This window comes from Lytechinus variegatus, chromosome 11, assembly GCF_018143015.1.
Source record: "Lytechinus variegatus isolate NC3 chromosome 11, Lvar_3.0, whole genome shotgun sequence".
NCBI lineage: Eukaryota > Metazoa > Echinodermata > Echinoidea > Temnopleuroida > Toxopneustidae > Lytechinus > Lytechinus variegatus.
In genome coordinates this window covers 1,744,429-1,765,666 of record NC_054750.1, presented here as the reverse complement: position 1 = coordinate 1,765,666, position 21,238 = coordinate 1,744,429, and the positions used below count along the sequence as shown (strand labels likewise).

At 36.5% G+C, this 21,238-nt stretch overlaps 1 pseudogene; it reads right to left on the bottom strand.

Annotated features, from left to right (window-relative positions):
* Positions 1–13: 13 nt before the first annotated feature.
* The window catches only part of LOC121424133, a 45,883-nt pseudogene continuing 24,658 nt past the window's right edge, over positions 14–21,238 (bottom strand).

Below are 21,238 nucleotides of genomic sequence, written 5' to 3'. Positions count from 1 at the left end.
CCTTTATTCTTCCTTAAGCATCTGTACATGTAGGTCCACCAACAAGACGAACTTCAAAGGGATCTGGGACAAGGAAGGAGAAAATACAAAAGAAATAGTGAGTGAGTGATGTCATCAACTCTCCCATTTGGATGTAACTGGCTCGTTCATATAACTATTTTGTTGAAAATAAGCGAAACTTTAAAATGCCATAACCATGATAACTTTCTTATTTTACATCCGATTTCGATGAAATTTTCAGTGTTATGCTTGTTGAATTTTTCTCTTTTTATTCAAATCAAGTTTTTGTAGGGGTGGACTTGTCCTTTAAGGTTATAGTTTCACCTCATCTGTACTCACGTATTTTCGTCTCGCATGAACGAAGTTCAGCAGTATTTAAACTTGATACAAGTGATCACTCGGAATACCACATGTGTGTTCATTAGGATTTAAGGTCAATGCGATCTAGGGGTCGAATGATCATGTTGAATATATTACACTAATCGTGATTCGTGAACTACCTTGGTTTTCTTGTTAAAAAAAACACTCAAAATTTTTGGAAATCTGGATTTGGCCATTGATTTCTCCCGACTCCCAATTTTACACAATGCATATTTGGCATCATTCCAAAGATCATTAAATTTTCTTTAAAATGATACCATGCTTGATATGATCATGCCATTACGAAAAGGGTAGGATTCAAAAGTGTTGAATGAGGTCTGAATTGAAAAGCTGCAAAATGAGCAGAAGTAGTCATGAAGGGTCAATACAGAAAATCATTCTTTTGTCTGTGTCAATAGAGATGACAACCATTCAAATCAACGCCCTGTACTGCTTCTTAATTTTTTTATGTTTTGTTGTGTTTTATGTATGGTTTGAGTCGTGGTTTGTTGTGTTCGTTTATTTGTTATGTGTTTTCTTGTGCAGAGGTGTGTTTGATTCCATGCTAATGTTGATGTTAAGGTACGTGAAAACAAAAGAAACCGCTGAGAAACTCATCACCACGTCATTTTGCAACTTTTGAATTTTGCTTTTGATCATTGGCTCGAAATCTTTGGATAGGTTTTACTGGCGTTTGAATATATGTTACAACTGGACTCTTGGAATTTGGAACAATAGACTATATTGTACAGGGAGCCAGCCATTGATGAGTGTCAAGTAAAGTATATGTGTTCTTAGACTGACGTTGTTAGACCAGACTTGAATACCAAGTGTAATTGGTTGTTACATAGTTGGGTAGATTGTTCCTTTTTTTATCCAGTAGCTTTTAAACAAAGCTTTGTGTTCGTCTATTTGTTATGTGTTTTCTTGTGCAGAGGTGTGTTTGATTCCATGCTAATGTTGATGTTAAGGTACGTGAAAACAAAAGAAACCGCTGAGAAACTCATCACCACGTCATTTTGCAACTTTTGAATTTGCTTTTGATCATTGGCTCGAAATCTTTGGATATGTTTTACTGGCGTTTGAATATACATTACAATTGGACTCTTGGAATCTGGAACAATTGACTATGTTGTACAGGGAGCCAGCCATTGATGAGTGTCAATTAAAGTCTATGTGTTCTTAGACTGACGAAATAGTCCATTTGACAGTCTCATAGGCTCAATACACCAACCTAGAAATGTTCTTTCCGATGAAGTTTTTTTCTTGATTCGTGTTCCTAAGGGGTCCTAGAACAAATTCAGCTTGGTTGCCAAAAGTTGCCGTTTGGGCAATTTTGCTAATTTGCATAAATCCAAAATGGCCGCCAGATGCCATCTTGAAAACCTAACTTTTGAACCCCTGTCCACAAAATGATGAGTAATGACTCGTTTTAGGGGTTTAGAGATGTGTAGAACTGATTTCTGTAATCATTTTTGCAATATAAGGTCATTTTCAGGTCAAATCCAAGATGGCCGCCATATGCAATCTTGAAAAATTGACTTTTGTTCCCCTTGCCCAAGAATGACGAGTAATACCTCTACTTAGGGGTTTTGGGGTGTGCAGAATCCATTTCTGCTTTCTATTTTGCAATATAATGTCATCTTCAGGTCAAATCCAAGATGGCCGCCATATGACACCATCTTGAAATATCAATTTTTGAACCCTTTGCCCCAGAATCATGAATAATAACTATTCATGAGTCATTAGGTATGTTGATTCAATTCATGTAGTTATTTTGCACAAAGGATAATCTTCAGATCAAATCCAAGATGGCCGCCAACCGCCATCTTGAAAAATTACTGTCTGAGGCTTATACGTGTTAGAACTAATGTAAAGGGATTTCAGTAAGATACTCATTTCTTTTATTAATTCTCAAGTTTTTGTCCCAGAATATGATCATGAATAATCCCTCTTTTCGTGAGTTATTTGGTATGTTTATTCAATTTCGGTTCATAATTTTGCAATGTAGGATCATCTCCAGGTCAAAATAATCCAACATGACCACTAAACGCCATATTAAGAAATAAAAAAAAACTACTTCCGAGACTATTGAACCTTGAAGAAGTGCTGTCCCTAATAAGGTTGTTGTTATGTATTGGAGCTCATGTAAGGGGATTTCAGTGAGAATGATTCATTTCTTTTAATCACTCCATTTTTAGTTCGAGGTCAAGTCATGTCTAAGATGGTCAGATGGTTGATAGATTTCGTCATTAACCGCTTACTTTAGAATTAAACCATTCAAGGTTTGGGCTATGATTTCGGGAGTTTTGATCCCTTTTTTATTTCTGTGCAACCATACTTTTCCAGTGAAATGACTTTAAAGTATTATTTGAATTAAAAAGTGATTTCTCCGTATTTTTTTTCAAAAAAATTGATTTAATTATTAACTTCCTTTATAATTATTATTGGACTTTTCCTCCTGACAAGAGCCATTGACTTGGTCAGCAGGAGTGCACTCTTTAGCCTCCTGCAGAAGATAGGCTCCCCAAAACTGTTCCACGGTCAGGATTGTTCTCATTCGTGAAATGTTTTACGGAAACGATGTCGCCCCTGCCTCTCAAGAAGTGGGAGTACAAGACCTAGTCATACATAACAGCTGCCTGTCTTGTGCATGTAAGGGGTTTGGACCATCCATCAGACTTTGAGACAGTCAGAAATCCTGATAGACTCAAGACACCGACTGTCCTCCAGATATGTATATCAACAGCACACACTCGTCTGGTTATGGTGGACTCCTCACCTACCTTGGACCGACTATATGTCTCTTGTCCCCTTTCACAGGACAAGCATATAAGCATATAAGCATCAGGATTGTAAAATCTGTCACAGTCATGGCCAAGCTCCTGCACGGAAGTAAGTCCTGGAAAACGTACGCCGACCAAGAAAAGTGGCTAAACACCTTCCATGTCAGCTGCCTCGGACGTATCATGCACGTTAAATGGCAGGACAAAGTGAAAAATACAGAGGCCCTTCAGCGTACGTGCTAGCATCAAAAGCTTATTCTCGCTCCTTAGTCGAAGGCACCTCAGGTGGTTGGGGCATGTTTGCCCCATGAAACCTTGGCGAATCCTTCTTGGATTCGCCAAGGTAAGGCAAGCTGTGTGATTGGTCTCACCCCATCGATAGATCACACCTCCGTTTTAAAGACACATGCAAATATGACATAAAACTTGCCGGCATAGACACTAACACTTATGAAGGTGTAGATGATAGTCGCCATCCATTCTATGGAGAGCTACTAAGTACAGGGGTCAAGACGTCAGAAAATAATCGGAATGCTAAATTGGCAGACCAAAGGCCTAGGAGGAAGGCTAGGGCAGCATCTCTATATAAACATGTCTCAGCGCCATCCTCCTTCATCTGTAAAAATTTGCTCTAGAGACTGCCACTCTAGAGTGGATCTATAGTCACTCTCGAAAATGTAAGGCCTAGCGCTACACCATCGTCTTTTAAGGCGAACTGATGCCTACCAATCATTGGACACATTGATTTAGAAAAATATATTAATAAAACACTTTCAAATTGAAATAAGACCCTAAAAGCCTCTTCAGTACAAAGGTATGAATGGACCTTAAAAAAATACACTCGAAATGGATAGCCCAAACCTAAAGAGGATTCATTCTAAGTTGAGCAATTAATGTTGAAATGAACTTGAGAATTAATAAAAGAAATGAGTATTCTTACTGAAATCCCTTTACATTAGTTCTAACACGTATAAGCCTCAGACAGTAATTTTTCAAGATGGCGGTTGGCGGCCATCTTGGATTTGATCTGAAGATTATCCTTTGTGCAAAATAACTACATGAATTGAATCAACATACCTAATGACTCATGAATAGAGTTATTATTCATGATTCTGGGGCAAAGGGTTCAAAAATTGATATTTCAAGATGGCGTCATATGGTGGCCATCTTGGATTTGACCTGAAGATGACATTATATTGCAAAATAGAAAGCAGAAATGGATTCTGCACACCCCAAAACCCCTAAATAGAGGTATTACTCGTCATTCTGGGGCAAGGGGAACACAAGTCAATTTTTCAAGATTGCATATGGCGGCCATCTTGGATTTGACCTAAAGGTGACCTTATATTGCAAAAATGATTACAGAAATCAGTTCTACACATCTCTAAACCCCTAAAACGAGTCATTACTCATCATTTTGTGGACAGGGGTTAAAAAGTTAGGTTTTCAAGATGGCATCCAGCGGCCAATTTGGATTTATGCAAATTAGCAAAATTGCCCAAACGGCAACTTTTGGCAACCAAGCTGAATTTGTTCTAGGACCCCATAGGAACACGAATCAAGAAAAAAACTTCATCGGAAAGAACATTTCTAGGTTCGGAAAATGTCAAATCGACTAAAAGATAAGACATTCAGGATGATTCTGGAGCATTGAAGACGATGTCTGTTCTTTAATTAACACCTGTACCATAAGGAAGAATTTCATAATAGTCAAGGTATGACAGAACCAGAAAAGCAAAAATATAAGCAGCTCTCTTTATTTCTCGATTTGGCTTAGATTACGTATTTGAGAATATTCCTGACATTTGAAACTTGTCAATTCAGAAGCATGGAATTTACAAAGGGTTCCAACATTAAAGACAGGTTCAACTCTGTGGTGATATCTAAGGCTAGTGTAAGAAAAGTCCTTCAACAGAGGACACTAGACTTTTAAATCAATACTACAATTTGATCTTGGTTTAATTTTAGTTTATTCGATGTCATTTATAAATGAACGTCTTGCATGGCTTCCACTAAGTTAATTTTGATTTTATAAAGTTGGTTAGATTGTTACGTTTTTAACCAGTGGCTTTAGAAGATAAGTCAACCGGAAAAATGCAACAAACGTCACCCAAAATGGATGTCGTCAGCATTAACGTGATAATCTATACATGTATAATGTCGGATATTGTCTTTTAGTACATCGTAACAGCAGTGGACCCATTACTGATCCTTGTGGGACCCCGTATTACCCAGTATGGTGTTAGTTGACACCACCCCAATGCTTATTAAATGCGATACTTGTCCAATGAGATAAGACGTCACTCAGCTCAATACCATATAGGTAAAACCATAGAGGTCTTGAAACGGTGCATGTGATCAAATTATGTTGGGTCAAAGGTGTATATTAAAGCAGATGACATGTCCAATGATTTCAAAATGCCATAAATAGAATTATCAAAAGCACAGGGAAGAACATTCTGAAAACTCACTTAAGCTGCTTCAGTTCAGTGAATCCTTCTGCATACAGATTGTCTTCATGGTCTTTTGTATCCAAGATTGTTCCACAAATGTGATATAACCACCTTCGCTGAGGCAACTTATTTCCAAGAAGCCTGTTTGAGGTAAATCTTTAGTTTCTTAAGTCATCTGTGTTAAGATTTTTGTCGATAATACAGGCACCACTGATGCAACCAATTATGGGATCTCACCTAATGCCACCAATGCGTTCATAGTAATCCTCTACCGTGCGTAGAAACAAAAATCTGACAGTGAAACACCAATGTGTTTTAAATAAGAAATATTATAATTGTGTTGTGTAGAAAGATAATTTGTAGGTGTATATCATATATCATGTTTACGACGAGGAGGTTTACATGACAGGGCTAGGAATGTCTTTAAATAAATGTTATTGATTAATGGTGGCGTTAAAAAAAATCTCACTCTCATTTACCCCCCCCCCTCCCTCTCTTTTGCGATCTCTCTCTCTATCTCGATCTTCTCCTTCGTTTCTCTATTTATCAATCGCTTTCTATTAACATGAAATAATATACAGTTTTCTCATGATGCAATCAATATAATTTGTGTGTACTGACAGGATAACTAACAGAATGTTTTACATTTATTATATAAACAAAGTATTCTTGTAAAATAGCATATACATAGTTGCATAAGCGTCAGTTAACATCCTGTAACCGTAGAAAATTAGTGTAACTTAAATAATGATTCAATAAATCAATTAAATAAAAACAATGAAAAGTTATCATGACAATCAATACAAAAGAATCAATGCAAACAATAACACGATAAAAATCAAACACATTTAAATAACTGTTTCGGGTAACAAAACATGGAATGGTAGAGGTTAATAAGAGAGGGGTTATGGTATTTTTTTTACGACGAGGAGGTTTACATGACAGGGCTAGGAATATCTTTAAATAAATGTTATTGCTTTTATATAGCGCTTGATACATCAGAACGAAGTGTCTTAGCGCTTTGCAGATATATATATATATATATATATATATATATATATATATATATATATATATATATGTATATATTTACCTCGGTCATCGAATTCAATCAGTCATTTCCGCACGCGATGTATGCAGATCACTGGGAAGTATTCCAGTCAGTCGCCAGTGAGTCGCACACGGCACTGGACAAGCTACAATTACTTTAACATCCTACCCGGGTACCCATTTAATAATAATAATAATAATCATAATACATAACATTTGTATAGCGCACTTTCCATCTTGATTAGATGCTCAAGGCGCTTCCGAGCAGAACAACAAAACTATTTACATTTAGCACCTGGGTCGAGAGTGGCAAAGTGTGGATTAACACCTTGCCAAAGGACGCCAGACTGCGATGGGATTCGAACACACGGCCCTCTGTTTACAAGGCAAGAGTCAGTACCAATACACCACTTTACATTATGTCCTAGATGCTGTAGGCATCACGTTATTTAGCGAATTACAGTTTTACCAAAAACAAAAATAGGTTTCTTCCAGACTTTCACACCGGCAATCCGGCTGAGTGAACTGGCATTTCTACCATTGATACAATTAAACACTAGATCTGCTAGAAAATAATATCGTCTTTGCTTAAACAAAAAAAATATTTGTCGGTGCCATGCATTATTTGCTGGTCTCATATTCAAAATTAGTCCTTGATAATGTAGATATCTTTCCTTACGGTATTAAAAATATCATAGCGAACTGTCATAGAAAAAATCACATACAGCGCTAAGAACATGACGTATTGCGACCTATGTACATGTTATTACCATTCTCCTTCTTCTTTCTTTCAATTTTACCAATGAGAAGACAGACTACCATACAACTTTAAACATTTGGCCAAAGAGTAACAATTTCTTCCTTATTTTGGGCTTATTATTTTTGCTTTATAAAAAGAATTTCTATATAAATATACAGTATATTGTCTACTAATAGCATTCAACTTGGTGAATATTACTTAAGTGCAAAACATAACATTTTATTACTGCGATATACATTATTTGTGTTCCTTACAATTGTGTATGTCGTGTTTTAATTTATTTTCAACAATGAAAGAAGCGCAAAAGTGTCTAACTTGGTTTTGTTTCCTCAGACATTACAAGAGCATATCAACCTGTACACATTAAGAAATAGGGGAGTGTAGGTTCCTGTCATCCTTCATCCTAATAAAAATGCTCGCAAATTTAACCTGCTTGGCAATGAAAACTAAATTTTCTTGTTTTTGTGAGTGTGTAAGAGTGTGCGTCTTGTATAGTGTATTGACAATAAAACTATATTTTAACTTGCGGAATTGCTCCTAAATAATGCCGTATATAGTTAACAGGATCTGGGAACAATCTACGCAGAATACGTCCGTGATGAGGGGTCAGTGAATTAACAAATAATTGCATAATTGGAATATTATAAACACGTTACGCTTGTCATGACTGCTTGGTAAGAGTAATTGTAAGAAAAGTTATTTAAGTATTTTTTGTGGGGAAATCGTTTCAGTGTTTTTTATCAGTGAATAAATTATACAATTATACAATTAGTAATTTTATAATTAGTAACTGTTCCCTTTTGATGACTTAAATATTTCAGTTTTATTCATATTATCATTAAAGTAACAATATTTGTTTATTTATGTTACTAAGTATTGTTACCTTTGATTTAGATTTTGACTTTATTTTTATGTACGATATGATGATTTTCGGTGTTCTTTATGCTTTCACCAGGTCATTGATGAAAAACAGTTTTATGCTGATCTTTTGTACCTGGATAAATAACTGACTTTTTACATTCAAGTCTCGCGCAACTTTTGAGACCAAATTTGCGACCCTAACATTTCGTAAGTGCATGCAGACCCGAAATTGCACAAAAACGTGAATTTGTGTACAAATCCAATGCAAATAGTGTTTTTTTTTGCAAAAATTCATAAATGTATCATTGTTTTTCCTTTTACAGATTGAAATCAATTAATTTCGTCTTGTTTATGGTCAAAATAAAGTCGCCGACAATTTCCATTGAAAAAGCAATGAAAACAGAAAGTAAAGAAACATATAAATACATAAGAAATTTGGAAAACAATAAAATACATAAGAAAGTAAATGTCATTTGGATTTTTTTATTACATTTGATCGGATTCATGTAAAGTGTCTGTGTACCAAAAATTAGCATTTAGGGACATTATTTTGTTAATTAAAGCAAACTTTTGATTTTACGTATAAATTACAATGATTAATAATTAATAAGATATTTATCATATAGTTTTGTATATTATGGGTTAGCCCCCCAGTCTTCTTAGGCATCGAAATAGCCCAGTCTATTTAGGGTTACAGGGGTGTTTTCCAGTTTTGGACACGGCCGCACGTGCACTCGTTAATGGTCTCAAAAACACCGATTTTTTTAAAGGAATAGTTTTGAAAGACTGGTCAATGGTCAAACGCAGGGTCAAACGCATTAAGGGTATGTTTTTTCCAAAGCTTTTTTAAGACTAACCAAACGTGTTTAGGGTATTTTTCCCCCGAGCCCTTCCCCCGAGCCCTTTCCCCTGGGTAATATTAAGGTGACAACTTGTTTAGGGGCCGAAATGTGTAAATAAAGCCCGCGAAAAAAATTGTTTAGAGGTTTATTTTGCACACAGAGAAAAACTCGTTTAGGGGTGCTTGGAAATAATTTGGCAACGCTTGTGTACAGCAATATATTTGACTGCCCCCCCCCCGGGCTGTTACCATGTTTAACCGTTCCTTCGAAAGTAGTTTTCTGAGTTCACGCACGGTAGAAATCGACGCAATTGACTTCGAAATGATTTTGTGTTGTCAGTCTTCCGATGATCTTGACACTCGACTTAACTTTAAAAATGTGCTAAGGCATAGAGTTATTCGATTTTGCTATCAAATGGTTGTTACATTCAACATTGCGATTGTACAGTCGCGGTCGAAATATACATGTGCCCATATTCATCTATTATCAGTCTTCGTCACTTGAAGGTTTTGTGTAGGTAGGTCCACTTTTTATGTATTCATGTAGCTGCCTTTTCGTTCTTCCACTCAATACAAAGTTATAATTTACGTCTTTGCAAGTAGACTGCATGGCCTTGTCCACTTATTTGAAGAGGCATGAGTAGCGGAAGTAATAATAATGATGATAATAAACATTGCTTACATAGCGCATATAATGATGATTTAATCGTGTCTCTATGCGATTTAGAAAGAAGAATCGAAGGAATGGAGAAGAAAAAAGGCCTGTTTACAGAGGGGCACACATATAATCAATTAATAGGTATATACATATCTTACTTCATAAAAAGGAATGTCTTCAAAGGAAACTTTAAGAATTCTGCATAATTAGCTTGTTTAATAATATCGGGTAATTTGTTCCAAAGTTCAGCAGAGTATATTTTGAATGAACGAGCGCCGTAGAACTGAGTATTGATTTAGAGAACTATTCGGAAAAATTTGTTCTTTGAACTTTATTTTCTTTGGGGTACATAGGCCTACTGTTCAATGAGTTCTGTGAGATAGAATGACGAATGAACTTGTACGTATTGGTATTTTAGGAGTTATGTCTTGTATCGATACGGGATTTTACAGGAAGCCAGTGTAATTTATGTAGTATGGGTGTTATGTGTACGCTGCGCCTCGTTCTTGTTATGAGTCTCGCTGCCGAGTTTTGGATCCTTTGAAGTTTATGAATTTGATTATCAGGGAGGCGATACAAAAGGCTATTACAAAAGTCAATGCGTGATATTACAAGAGCGTAAACCAATTTCTTTGTGGCTTCTGTTGTTAGAAACTTTCGAGTTTTCCCAATGTTACATGTATGTAAGGCAAACGAACTAGTTTTACATAAAATATTTATTTGAGCTTTCATACTTAGTTTTCTATCCAGTTGTGCACCAAGATTTCTTGCAGTTTCTAAACATTTAGCATGGATATTATCAAGTTCTATTCCTTCTGTCTACTATTTCTAAATTTACTATTGAGATGAAGCACCGCAGTTCTATTTGAATTACGTTTCAGTCCATTATCAGTTGACCAAAAAATCACATCTCGGACACACCGCTGTAGTCTGGTAGTGGCATCTTGCTGCTTACTGTTTTTTAGGACTATGTACATTTGCGTATCATCAGCATACATCATGCAGCTTATGTTATGGTGAGTGATAACATCCTAAAGAGGAGCAGCGTATAAACTAAAGGCCAAAAGTCCGACAACTGAGCCTTGAGGTACTCCATGACTGGTATAGCAGGTACGTGAATTTGATTCTCCAATCAAAACAGAATGCCTCCTATTTTGGACATAAGATTGAAACCAGCTCAAAGCATCTTCACAAATTCCTTAGCGTGTCTGGAGAGGGGAGAATAAGATGTGTTTGATGTCCATGCACTTATGAATCATTCCTTCTTGGGACGCATTCCAGTATTATTCATGGTAAGTGGTTTAATTATTTGCCGACACTTGCTATAAAATAAATGTCACCCCATTGGACGTTAGCTTTATCTGAAAGTTCGTTTCCAGAACTTGAAATGGGGTATTCGTCAAGACTAGGAATCTTTGGTATCTTGGAATCTTTGGCTAGCAGATTCGATAGCCATGTAATCATGATCCCCATTTTGTCCGCTGAATTGCAATATTCCTTTAACAATTACTTCATTTCTGCTGTTGGCCTGACCTGTTGAATTTGCTTGGGTGATTTGGAATCCCTTAACGTTTGGTGGATGTAAAGCTTGGGAGAAGATATCATTCAATATCTTGGTCGGTGTTTGCTGACATCAGAGAGAGGTGTTCCTCGGGAAGTTCTGATAAGTGCAAACATGACATGGACATGCTTGCAGGGGTTGGTACATGATAATCGTCAGACACTGTGTCTTCAGTTTTTGGGATCCTTTGTTCGATTGGCCTCATGTCCATATATTTATGAGCAGTATCCTGTGTACTATTATCTGTTTTTCTTTGTACCCTTATTCGATTTTCATAATATGCTTCACCTGTTTTCTTTCCTATCTCCATATAAACCCTTGGCTCTGAATCTTTAGCAGTTTTTGAAAGATAATCATCATTAAAATCATCATGAGAAACTGATTTTTTCTCGAAAATGGTGTTTAGGTCCGTGTATTCATGACTGACGTCGGTCGGACTTTCATATTCTGCTGAGGCTATTTGTGATGTGTTATGTTGAGAAATAACGGCTGACCGGCGTTCTGGTAATTTTGGTGGAAAACTCAAATCTTGATAAGTTAAGTCCTGACGGGCAACAGTATTTGAATGCATCAAATCCATGTATGTACTATTATCAGAACTCTGTTTCGCTCGTTTCATCCGCCTTTGACATAGGCCAAATACAAAGGCAGCTAAAACCATGAAACTCATAACTGGAATGCAAATTACGAGCCACAGGAAAAGTTTGCCATGGACATTATTTGATGGTAGATTTATAGGCTCATCGAAATTAAAATTTTCAAGTTTGTTAGAATTTGTGTTCAGGGAAGTGTTACCCATATCGGTTGTGAGCCCTTCTGGTTCTGTACTTGGGACCAAAGTCCAAAGATCCGTCTCGACATTAGAAGTACTAGTAAGAACTGCAAGAAGAAGAAAAAAAGCATTTATAGATATTTGGCGAAACATGAAGAAAAAGAAGGATACTACAAGATACATATAGAAAATACTATTATTAAACCAATATTTTTCAAATCATAGGGAGAAAAAAAAATCATTTATATCAGGTGTACAGTTAATTTGTGGAACTGATATCATATTTACCACAATGCTTACAATTGTCAGGGGAAATTTGATTTGAAACTGGTAGCCTGACATTAATCATCAATAAATTGACTACAGGTAAATCATGAATTAAATGGTTTGGCTTAGCTCGTGACTTAAATTGGGCGTAAATAGTCGTCAAAACAGTTTTTTCTGGCAAGGTAGATGGAAATGATATACGATGAAGGAGTAGAAGGAATGAAAAAATGTGTTTCAATATAAAGCGTTGAAGTAGACATTGACGTAAACGCCTGACAGTGTTCAAAGGCATATGGGGAAAGTGAACTTACATATATACATATGTACAGTAAGTTAATATACATATTAAGAACAATCAAACAAGTTCTCGTTTTTATGGAGGTAAAAAAAGATAACAGTCCAAATCTAGAAAGAGTTGAAATATGCTTGAATTACTCACTTATTAACGAAATAATCAATACCATTTCTAGAGCCACATTCAATTAGTAATGAGCGAAAAAAAAAAGCGTAAATGATACTCGGAGTATTAAGAGAAAAAAGCAGACCATGCAGGTTTGTTAATTTTATGTGATGATATTATTTCAAACCACATTACTGTCACATAAAACAACATCTCATCAGCATTTAAAAGATACACTGATGTGGTTCCTTGGATCTCGGCCCACCAAACACCAGTGGACACTTAACTTAATCTCCATGAATATCTAAAATCTGTATTTTCCTTTCGATGGGTTAAGAATCCCCTTGTTTTTTTTTAATTGGAGCAATATCTAGGGTGATAAATTTCTGCAGAAGGCGCCGAAACGTTCAGTTCGAAAAAAAAAATAAGTTGGAGTAAAACAATGGTTAACACACAATGGTTCCCCCTCCTAAGCTTTAAGAACGTTTCATTATCACTTATTCAAAAAATGGAGTGTGTGGTGGATAACAGCGTACTTTCTGAGTAACAAACAGCTCCTGCATCCCTCGAATGGGTACATGAGTAACGACGACCAATCCTTGCGTGAGCACAGTCTACTAGATTGTCTTCTGTTCCGTCACACCCGACGCCATAAAGAAGAGAACGGCCAGATCCCTGACCGAATCGAGCAGATCTCGGAGCTTCCAAGGCTCCATTAAACCCCAGCATCCTACAAACCACCCTAGCGTCTCTCAGATCCCAGCCATAATCGCAAATAGTACCCCAGAATCCATCATGCATGACTTCTACTGTGCCTTCAACATTGGTAGACCCACCAGTAAGGCGAACTTGTAATGGATTTGGGTGCTCTTGAATAAATTAAAAATCCAATCAAATTTGATTTCTTTAAGTCACAACTTAATGACAAAAACACCAATGATTATGCCTTACTGAAAATCTGTTGCTATTTTTGATTAGTCGAGAGCCCTATAAGTGACTAATCATGATATCACCAGAATAATAAAATTCAACGGGGATCAAAACAGTTCGTGACTTCAGAGTAGGACGCTATACATTCATATATATATGCATATATATATATAAATATATACATATATATATGTATGTATGTATAGCGTCCGACTGAAAACCATATAATCACTCGGGCACAGCGCAAGTCGGACTGCCTCCACCGGCAAGTCTAGAGATGCAACGGCCCGGACGCTTTTTAGGGGTCCGTTGATGCAGCTAGCATCGGAATCAACAGCTAAAAATGCAATGCAAGCTGAATCACAAACTCTCCGATAAATAAATGTCATTTGTTTATAATTAATGATGGCCATAATTCGATCATCGGATGATTCGGGCTGCTTGATTTTAGTTCAGCAATGATAGGCGGATCCAGCTTTTGGCGAAAGGGGGCGCACTGCCGAGCGGCGCACATATTTTTGCACTTCACCGGCGCCATAAAAGAAAATGTTGAAAAAGAAAAAGGGGTAATGCCTGACCCTGTCAAAACACGCACACACACACACACACATGCATATATATATATATATATATATATGACTCATGAGATAGAGACACATATTTCACCGACAAATTAATGCGAGCGCGAAGCGCGAGCTGAAATTTTTAAAGTATACTGACCTGAAAACAGGAAAAAGGTGCCTGTTTAGGACTGTTTGTAGTAACTCATGAGGAGGATACATATCTCACTACACAGATAATGCGAGTGCCGAGGGCGAGCTGAAATTTACTTATATTCTGACCAGAAAGCTTGATATTCTAAGCATTCTTGGTACCAATGATTAAGATGGGTATCTAAAAAAAAATGCGAGCGCGAAGCGCGAGCTTAAAATTTTGATATTTCGATCTGAAAACATTACAGTTTAATGTACGTTTTAATAAAGAACAAGATTATATCCAACAAAAGATTATTGCAAATCGAAGCGGGAGTTCTTTTGAGGTTCAGAACTAAAAACGGGACATTCTATTCACCTATTTAATCATGAAAAGTATGGGATTTTGCTACAGAAATGATGCGAGCGCGAAGCGCGAGCTGAAAATTCTTATGTTCCAATCTGAAAAGCGGATAATTTGAGCACGATTTTTGATAAAGAACGAGTTGTGTAGCTCAATCTCGTTTGCTGATTTCTGTGTAACATTACCATCTTATTGTTTTTGCACATGCGGAATTATTGGGGGAGGGCAAAACGATCATTCTTGACCGCGGCGCCGATCTAGATTTGGTTAGCAATAGGCCCTTCTTCATTATTCTACCGGCGCTTATTTATTGAAATCAGGGGACGCTGATCATTCTTGACCGACGCCGATTTAAATTTAGGTGGCGCCGGTTAAGACAAAGGCAGCGCCGATTTGTCTTGACCGGCGCCGATTTAAACAACTAGTACTGATTATTTTTACCGACGTTACGTAAGATTCAGGCAGCGGCAATCCATAATCGACTGGCGCCGATCTAGAACCAGGAGGCGCCGATTATTTTTGACTGGCGCCTATTTTTTAACCAGGTGGTGCTGATTATTCTTGACCAGCCACGATTTAGATATAGGTGACGCTGATTATCCTTGATCGGCGCCGGTTAAACTCAGGCAGCGCCGATTTTTCTTTACCGGCGCCGATTTATAACCAGATTACGCCGATTGTTCTTGTCCAGCGTCGATTTAGATTTAGGTGGCGCTAATTATCCTTGATCGGCGCCGGTTAAGACTCTGGCAGTGCCGATTTTTCTTGACTGGCGCCGATTTATAACTAAATAGCGCTGATTATTCTTGTCCGGCGCCGATTTAGATTAAGGTGGCGCTGATTATTCTTGATTGGCGCCAGTTATATGCAGGCAGCGCACTGCTACCGGCGAAGTTGTTGGGAAAAGGGTAGTTAAAAGAAAAAAATAAGGAAGATGATATGATTACGCTTTGCTGGGGATAGTCTTTCCTTTACTGTTGCTAATGTTATATCAGTGTATATTTTTTTTAAGCAGCGCCTTTTCCCTTTCTTTCCTTTATTTTTAATTTTTCAAGCGGCGCCTTTTCTTTCTTTTACTTTTTTTTATTTTTTTATTTTGAGCGGCGCCGAAGGCGCCGCTCAAATATTAGGGGGGGGCGCGCGCACCCTGCGCACCCCCCCTGGATCCGCCGATGGCAATTTTAGTTCACAACCTTCACAACCGGTAGGTGGAATTATTAGAAGATCGATCTCACCACTAAAGCCGTCGCCCCGCTCAACACCAAACCACCCTGACTAATGCTTGGGAACCGACGCGACGTCGCGACGGTAGCCGCGCGGAGACTATTCAGGAACCGGCTACCTTAGAATGATAAACCAATTTTGCTTACATTAGAGCTGAGCTGATCTATATTTTTTCCGAGATCATGAAGATGGGCCAAAAAGGACAAGATTACAAATATTTTTCGTGCAAACTTTGATAATCATGGAAGGCATATAAAACAAAATATACCTGGCGTTTCTTTCGAAAGTGTAGTAGAAATATTTTTCCTCGGTTGGTCGGGCAATGTTACTAAAATAGTTATTGCCGAACCAACCTCGGATAGAAATATTTCCAGTATACTTTATCAAACCTGGTATGTTTTTATACTACATGTATTTGGTGACGCGTGGTGGAGGTGGGAGAAAGCAATGAACCAATTATTGAAAAGAAATAGACACAATGTTAGAAAAGAAAGAAAACACCCCCAAAAAAGAAAACAAGGCAGTAGACTCGGAAGGGATATCGTTTGAATTAGTTTAACGACGCAATGTATAATTTATAAAATCCCATTTTTTATTATATAGGCATACATTGATGCTGTTTATCTGAAGAAAAATGAGTATCAGGGATGTAAGATATCAATAAATCAGCAATACAGCCCGATTTGTGAAGCTTTGAGTAAATGCTTGTAGCATTTATATCTTAACACCAAACGGCACACAATTGCATTGAGCATGTTTGCTGTAGCTATTCACTAGGATCGCCAAAGAAGACAACTATGATATCTTAAAATAGAATTGAATAAAAAACGAACTTAACTCGTTCACAATTTGTTAAAAAGACATTGGTAATAGGGAGTTTTCGCAACCACTACGCAGACGTTTTCTTGAACTAAGAGAATCTATTGTCAAAAGCCCTTAGTGACGAAGCAGCCTCGGTCGACAATTGGTGAATCAAAACAGCAGTGTCGCCTTGGACTCTGAACAAATGACAAATTTGAAATTCATCGTCCGGTCAGAATCTGCTGTCCGGTACACTAACTTTCGACAATAATCTCTCGGCTGTCCATTTTGATTTGACTTGCATTTTTAATAGATTTTTACCACGTTGCAGACTCCTTTCGGTTGCAATTTCGAAATTTCCACATTGTCTTACGTCAGTCATTTTTCTATGGTGGTGTTCACCAACACAGCAAAAAATTGAAATTGAAAATGAAGAAAAAAATCTAATTTCTATTTCGTCTACTTTGTCAAACAGAAAATTTGCTTAATGAACAATTATTTTAACAATATGGACTGAATGGTGCTTGGCCAAATACTTGATATACAATTTACATATCTAAATACTGAAAATTAGACAAAATAATACATGGCCTAAATACCCGTTGAGACCATATGGAATGAAACCAAACGTTGGCAAAGTGGGTGTTGAACGATCGCATTAAAAATTTGGGAGAACCTGCTTTTTAACAGCTTGATTAATAAATGTATTTTAAATCTCGCAAACAAGATGTACTTATGACCGTAAAAACAGTGATTATTTAACATTACGTTTCTCAACTACCTCCTGTGTAACAAATAGCGCCTGCATCTTCGGCGTGTCCACAGTTATTAACTCCTGTACCACGATGTGGACATTCTGCAAGATTGTTTTCTGAACCAATACAGCCGAGGTCGTCGAGGAGAATTGTCCCAGATCCCTGACCAAACCTAGCAGATCCCGGTGCCTCCAAGGCTCCATCAAACCCCAGCATCCTACAAACCACCCTGGCGTCTCGTAGATCCCATTCATCATCGCAGATAGTACTCCAGGATCCGTCATGTAGTACCTCTACTCTCCCTTCAGCATCATTAGATCCACCGACCAGACGGACTTTAAATGGATTTTCTAAGTAATTGATAAACAAATGGAAATTGTTTAATTCATTGTTTATATACTACTTAATGTATTTTTTCATTTATTCATATTTGTGCTATCATTTTCTTTCTCTCTTTTTTGTTGGGGGATGTAGTGGTTAAAGAATAAGATGCATTAGTGCATTGTCTCTATGATTTTGCAGTTTCATTCGACCCAAAACCTTGCATTGTTGAAACAAAATCAGATCCTTTTCAAGGGAACTCATTGCGAACTTTGAGATAAACAGTATGTGTATATATTTTGCATATAATTATGTACATTTACAGATCGCCTAGTTCACTCTTATTCATTATTTTCATCGAGATTCAAATATTCGTTGGAAAGCATATGCCCCTAAATGAGTTTCTAGATATCTTGGATGTACACAAAGTTAATCTCGTTTATGGAATACGGGCCCTGGAATATATCTCGGGTATATATAACGAGAACAAGTCACTTTTTTTTCCTTTTTCATTGTACTTTTTCTGACTTAGGCATGTTACATGCATGTCAGTCATTATGATGTATCAGATCGATTCTTTCCAAATGAAAACGATACTTTAATGATGGTGCATTGTATGATAAAGATGTTTACACAATACCAGATTTGCTTAATCCTCCCCTCTCCGGCCATAAATTGTTTAAGGAACTATCTCGGATTTTAATATACCCCGTTCTGACAGAAAAAAATGTTAATTTTCTAATCCAGAATATCCCTAAAGACTGACTTATTTCCTTTCTTCAAAATACCGATGTCCATGACAATGATGATGTTCATCAGATGTTAATTCTCAAATTGATAGGTATTAAAATTACCCAGCTACGCTTCTAATATCTTCAGCCTTTACGCACGTTATGAATATTTCTGACAATATTTCATGTGATAAAATATATTGCAATAACTTCAAATATCATTGTTTTTTTTATTTCAAAGTTTTTCACAAATGCATTGCTTTTAATAATTATCTTTTCAAGATTAATAAGAAAAATTCGGTTCATATTTTTCGTGTTTGTGGAAAGGTTTTACTCCTGTGGCAAGAATTGTTAACTATTTTATAATACAGAAATTTATTTCCAATACTACTTAATCTAATATGGTGATGCGGATGATAAGTTCATATCGTCATTTTTTTATTATTAAAATACTTCATTTTTATTTGTAAATTCAGCAAAGTTGATACCAACTTGGGAGCATTTAGATCTTTTGTTAAAGGGGAAGTTCACCCTGACAAAAAGTTTATTGTAAAAATAGCAGAAAAAATAATAAAAAATATTGCCGAAGGTTGAGAAAAATTCATCAAATAATTAAAAAGTTATTAGAATTCCAATTATTTGATTTGTGACGTCATATGCGAGCAGCATTCCTACATAGCGAATGGTAAAAAATCAAAGAACATGTCATTTTCTCAGAAATATGAATGTGGTTTTCACTGTAACTTTTGTTTATCAATAGACAAATCGTTTCACACCCGATCATGAAAAGAAAATTAAATCATCAGGAACCATACCAAATTTGAAATTCATACATTTTATATTACATAACACATAGGGCAGCTGCTCGTTTATGACGTCACAAACCCAAAATTTTGAACTCTAATAACTTTCTTACTCTTTAACGGATTTTCCTCAAACCTTCACCAATATTTTTTTACTATTTTTCTGCTATTTTTACAAGAAAGTTTTCTTCAGGGTGAACTTCCCCTTTAAGAAGCAAAAAATATACTGAATATTGTGTGACCAAAAAAGACACAAACCCACGGTTCATTTTACGAAATGGAAGTCTGAATGATGTTTTTTGTCATCATTGTATCATTGTATGTATCCTGTTTAATGTGCATGAGCTTACGAATTCTTGGCATCAAAGTTGTGTAAAATACCACGTATGTGTCATATGGGGCATTAAGTGTTGCCCCTGTCCATCCGTTCCCCAACTTAGTTTCCGCCCAATTACTCAAAAACTATCTAGTGGATTTTAGAAAATTGTGGTGTGTAGGTAGATGACACCAATATACAGGCTATGTTCGACTTCGGAGTGCGCAGGTCAAAGGCCACAGCTCATTGAATATGCGAGTTGGTTTCCGTGCAATAACTCAAAAAATATTTCATGAATTTTTGTGTGTAGGTAGATGACACCAAAATACAGGCTATGTTTAAATTCGGAGTCCGCAGTTCAAAGGTTACAGTCCATTAAATACACGAGTTGGTTCAAAGGTCTAAATTATATTGTTTTCTGCACGATATTAAATTTAATCATATTGAATGAATTTCTGATCGCGTGAAGCGGGGGCATCTGTGTCCCTTGGACAAGTTAGAATTTCTAGTTTTTCTGATTATTTATATGTTTGTATTTTTTCTAATGATTTTATGATTACCTGTAAATAGTTTAATGATTTTTTTATTTGTTATGTTTTTTTATAATTTGTCTGTTGACCCAAAAAAACAGAAAGAAAAGTTCAGAGGATTCTTACATTGAGAAAATAAAATCCCCTGAATAATAGTGATAAAAAGCCGCAATAGAAATTATTACGTTATTTTGGATTAGATTACGTTCTCAGTTGTTTTGTGGGTACCAACCTCCTGAGTAACAAACAACACCTGCATCCCTGTCATGACCGCAGTAACTCCAACTTCCAATCCCTCGATGATTACAGTCTGCTAGGTTGTCTTCTGTTCCATCACATTCAACCCAATCAAGAAAAATTCGTCCAGTACCGTGACCGAACCTACCAGATCCCGGTGCCTCCAAGGCTCCATCAAACCCCAGCATCCTACAAACCACCCAAGCGTCTCTCAGATCCCACCAGTCATCACAGATAGTACCCCAGGATCCATCATACAAGAACTCTACTCTCCCTTCAGCATCGGTAGATCCATCAACAAGACGAATTTCAAAGGGGTCTGGGAATAGAGCAAGGAAGGTGGTCGATAATCATATTATTGACTTTTTCGATAATGGGGCATTTGTTTTCAATATCATAACACGAAGTCCTGTAATTACTTGTTCATCTGAATTTGATGAGAAACAAAATAAATATTTGATTATTTTTTTAACTTATTTATATTTATTGTTTCTATTATATTTTATGGTGGGGTGTAAGGGTATACGATACAAAGAATCAAAGTGCTTTGGCCCAAAAGATCTTGAATCTACTTGAATTTGGATTTATTGTTTGTTTCATTTGCATAATATAGAATGGATATTATTCAATATACAAATCAGAGATTCATAAATCAATGCAAATCAATTATAAAAATAACCAAAAATTAGCTTAAACTTAAAGATTGGTAATAAAAACACAAGCAAATATCAAAGATAAATCAAACATTTTGAATAGTTGTATATA